Source organism: Octodon degus, unplaced genomic scaffold (genome assembly GCF_000260255.1).
Source record: "Octodon degus isolate 3935 unplaced genomic scaffold, OctDeg1.0 scaffold00102, whole genome shotgun sequence".
Classification (NCBI taxonomy): Eukaryota; Metazoa; Chordata; class Mammalia; order Rodentia; family Octodontidae; genus Octodon; species Octodon degus.
Window position 1 is genome coordinate 9,771,269 of NW_004524678.1, and position 4,869 is coordinate 9,776,137.

The 4,869-nt window shown below is 46.5% G+C and overlaps 1 pseudogene; it reads left to right on the top strand.

Annotated features, from left to right (window-relative positions):
• Positions 1–613: 613 nt before the first annotated feature.
• On the top strand, positions 614–1,980 carry LOC101559858 (annotated as a pseudogene).
• Positions 1,981–4,869: the final 2,889 nt, after the last annotated feature.

The following is a 4,869-nucleotide window of genomic DNA, read 5'->3' on the forward strand; positions in this document are numbered from 1 at the left end:
GGGCACAGAGTAAGAGAGGAAAAGAGGCTTACCCTGCCCCCTTTGCTCTTGTTGCTTTTGCTGTTTTTTTGCCACCAAACCTTTCCTTCCTTAATATCACTATGCATTTTGTCTTAAGAATAAGAGAAAAGCAACTAGGACAGAAGCCAATTGTAAAAGTGATGGTCTCTGATGAAGTTGTTAACCTATTTCAACAACAGAAATTTCTCACTAAACTGATGTGTCTAACGGGTTAAGAGGATGGAGTGTGTGGAGAGTTTGCTGACTGGGCAAGTTCTATGTCTTTGCCTGGATGGTGGTTATCAATGATACATTTGTGTGGTTTCTCTTATGTTTTATAATAAAAGGACAAACTCCAGAAAGAATGGCAGGTGTGACTGAAAGGAAGCACCACGGTTGCATCTGAAAAAGATGGGAAACTTGGTGGCTAATGAAATCCAGACTAATCTCCCAACCACAGCTGCAGAGAGCTGTGGCTATGTAACTACCTTTTTCAAAAGGTCAACCATCCTCTCGGGTTAGGCTGCCCGGGCACGCTGGGCGGCTGGAGCTATGGGTGGGAGCCCTGATGGCACTGTAGAGCAGGCAGGAAGGTGGGGATGGGGCCGCCCGGAGGGGCCTGAGGAGAGCGGGCGCACGGACCGACAGCCCAGCGGCGGGCCGCGGACATGGCTCAGTTCCGCGGATTCGCGCACCAGCACTCTCGAGTGGACCCTAAGGAACTCTTCACCAAGTTGGACTGCATTGGCAAGGGCTCCTTCGTGAAGGTGCACAAGGGCATCGACAACCACACCAAAGAGTTGGTGGCCATCAAGATCATCGACCTGGAAGAGGCTGAGGATGAGATGGAGGACATTCAGCAGGAGATCACTGTGCTCAGCCAGTGTGACAGCCCCTATATCACCCGCTACTTCGGCTCCTACCTGAAGAGTACCAAGCTATGAATTATCACGGAGTACCTGGATAGTGGCTCTGCGCTAGACCTGTTTAAACCAGGCCACCTGGAGGAGACCTACATTGCCACCATCCTGCGGGAGATCCTGAAGGGCCTGGACTACCTGCACTCAGAGCACAAGATCCACAGTGACATCAAAGCAGACAACGTGCTGCTCTCGGAGCAGAGAGATGTGAAGCTGGCAGACTTCGGGGTGGCAGGGCAACTCACTGACACATTTGTGGACACCCCTTTTTGGATGGCACCAGAGGTCGCCAAGCAGTCAGCCTATGACTTCAAGGCTGACATCTGGTCTCTGGCATCACAGCCATCGCACTGGCGAAGGGGGAGCCACCAAACTCTGACCTGCACCCCACGCGAGTTCTGTTCCTAATCCCAAGAACAGCCCACCCACACTGGAAGGTCACCACAGCAGGCCCTTCAAGAAATTTGTGGAGGCCTGCCTCAATAAGGACCCCCGATTCAGGCCCACAGCCAAGGAGCTTCTGAAGCACAAGTTCATCACACGCTATACCAAAAAGACCTCCTTCCTCACGGAGCTCATCCACCACTACAAGCGTTGGAAGTCAGAGGGGCATGGCGAGGAGTCCAGCTCTGAGGACTCAGATATAGACGGTGAGGCCAAGGAAGGGGAACAGGGCCCCATATGGACATTCCCCCCAACCATCTGGCCCAGCCCACACAACAAGCTGCACAAGGGAATGGCCCTGCACAGCTCTCAGAAGCAAGCAGACCCCTATCAAGAGACAGCCACGGTCCCAGTGCCTGTCTACGCTGGTCCGGCCAGTCTTCGGAGAGCTGAAAGAGAAGCATAGGCAGAATGGTGGCAGTGTGGGCATGCGGAGGAACTAGAGAACGCTTTCAGCCTGGCAGAGGAGTCCTGCCCCGGCATCTCAGACCAGCTCATGGTGCGCCTGGTGGAGCGTGTGCAGAGGTTCTCACACAGCAGAAACCATCTGACATCCAGTCGCTGAGCGTGCTGCTCTTCATGGAGAGGGTGGAGTGTGCTCTGTTGCTGAGCTAAGTGTGGACAAACTATGACTTGGAAGGCCCCCACCCATGCTGTGTTGTGACTGCAAGGACTTGTCAGCCTGGGGCCTCACAAGCTGGGCCACCTTCCCACCCAGGGAAGTTTCCAGTGTCCCTCTCCCTGCCTGGCCCATGTGCAGGTGGCCCCTGACAGCCACAGGGCTTAGTTTCTTCCAGAAACAGCCCTGTGGCTACCAGGCCAAGGAGTAGAGTGACTGTTGGACAGCTCTGTCCACTTCCCTTGGGTAAGGTTGGGGAAAAGGCAGCCCCAAGGGCCAGGCCAGGCCAGCCCAGCCCAGCCCAGCCCATCTCCTTCTTCCTCCTACCCTGATGCTGTCTGTGGTGGTCCAAAATGGTCCTAGATCTGCCGCCTTGTAGGGTCAGATCAGGTACTGTGTTTTCTCATAAGTATTCATGTCTCCCCATATGTGTTTTTAAGAAAATGAGCTGTTTCCTTTGGTGTTCTGAGGGTAAGGTGTCCACTTCCTGGAGCACTGAAGACCCTGACACTTGTAATAAAGACCTGGATGAGAGAAAAAAAAAAAAAAAGGTCAACCAACCTGTGTAGGAAATTATTAGAAATATTTTCCATTATTAATGACTTATTATTCCTTGTTCTTTCATCTAAACACCTCTCCCTTTTCTTCTAGTCTACTATTCCTTTAAGAAAGAACTATGTATAAAATGTAATAAAAGTTTCTTTAAAGTAGGCAAAACATACCTCCCTTCATGCTTAGATTTAATATAGCTCATCTTTGGAACTAACCCACCAAAGTTGTCTTGTCCACTTAATACACTGTGTACACAAATTTAATCAAATAGATAGGTTGTAGTTGGGAAATAATTGCTATGGTCTAACTACAATGCAGTTTTCTCTCTAAAATAAATATGCATTCCAGAAACTGAAATAGCAAGAGTGTTTCATAGGCCATCCTTTCCATAGTTTGTGTCTGGGGGCTTCTTCAGAGGCCTATGTGTGAAAGGCTCAGTGAGCAGGCGACATTAGGGAAATGTAGTGAAAGCCTCAGGAAGTGAAGGCTGGCAAAGGAAATGAGGTCATGGCGGGGGAGGGAGGTGCCCATAAAGAGGATCTTGGGATGGGGGTTTCTTCTTGTCTCTTTCACTTCTCTCCACAATGTGACTGGGTTCCTGTGCCATGGGTCTCCGTGGTGCTGCCATGGGCCATCCCAGACACAACCCAGCAGGGCCAACCAACTGCACACTACAAGCTCGTAGCCAGGAGCAGAGATAAATGTCTTCTCCTTTTCACTTTATTATCTCAAATATTTTGCCACAGTGGTGAAAAACTAGCATACCCTTCAATCTAACTAGTTGAAATTTGCCTCTTAAATACTATTTCTTTTAATTGCAAGATGAACTGGGCTCAGAAAGATTTAGACAATAGCACCTGCATTTTCTGGATAAGCAGTAAGATCTCAAGCATAAATACTCTCCTTTGTATTAACCATATTCATTCAAGATAAAATATCTCATACAAATAAAAGTTTTTAGACCCCAAAGAACAGAATGTAATATTTTTCAGCCATGACTATCTTTGAGGAGGTGTATTTCTAAAAATACCTTTAGCTTTATTTCAGTAAACAATAGCCCACACTAATACAAACAGATACACTGCCAAGCCATTATTCCTGTCCTTATTAAGGCAAATAAGGCAATTAAGTCAGCACCACGAACTAACCTGAAGCACTATAAATAATGAGAGTGTTAAACTGAATTCAATGAATAATTCATGAAGCCTAATTCTTCTAGCTCTTTGGCAGTTCTCTCACAGCCAGCTGAAACAATGCAGAATGATTACAAAGATGCATCATCTCTGTTGTTGAGGTGTATGCCTTATCTATTAAACTAGCACATTTATTTAGAAATAATAATCATCCTGTGGCTGCTTTACATTCTAAATATTTGTTTTGGTGGGATAACGGAATGCAAATGCACCTTGCTGGAGCTTAAAAGTGAGATAATGTCCGGGCAATGTTTACCTCACAGGCATCCCTGATTTAGAGGGGACCAGAGCTTCAGGGCATGCACAGTGACGCTTGGAGGCACTGTGTTACATTTCTGGCCCAGCACATCACCAACACAAAGTCTAATATCAACTGAAAGAATTCTTGGAATTAAGTGAACTTAGAAATTGGCTCTTTTTCTGGATATCCCATTGACTTGGTCTAAGTTCAGTCAAGTAACAAAACTTGTCTAGACTTTCATTTCTACTACATGAGAATGCAGACCAGAATAACCAGGAGGTTCTTGCCAACTTCATGTTCAACATTCTGCATCACCAACAAACAAATCCCCTGTTTCTAATCAGATTAAAATCATGAGTGCAGGGCCTTCCAAATAGCTCAGGGGATTAAAGTGCCTGCTAACAGGCACAGGGACTGGGGATTCAATCCCCGGGCCTGCCGTAATCCCAGCTCTTGGAAGGCTGTAAGCAGATGGATCACTGCAAGTCCGATCTAGTAGTGAGACCCTGAGCACCCTGTAGACCCTTCCCTAAAGCACACACACACACACACACACACACACACACACACACACACAAATGAGTGCAGAGATACATTTTTCTCACCTTTAACACCTATCATGGCACCTGACCACTACAGTGTTACAATCCTAGTGATTGAATAAAACAGAATGAACCTCATCCAATTAAAAAACAAATATTATTCCCAGATGTTTCTTTAATACAATTTTGAATATGTAAATGTTTCCACTAGCCCAAATCCCAAATTACTAACAGAAGCTAAAGACAATAGATTTACAGTCAGTAGCAAATATTTTATATTTTGTTCTCTCACCAAACCAGTTTCCATTTTATCATGGAGAAAGAATTAGAATATGATTTTCTTTCACTCCATGTATCT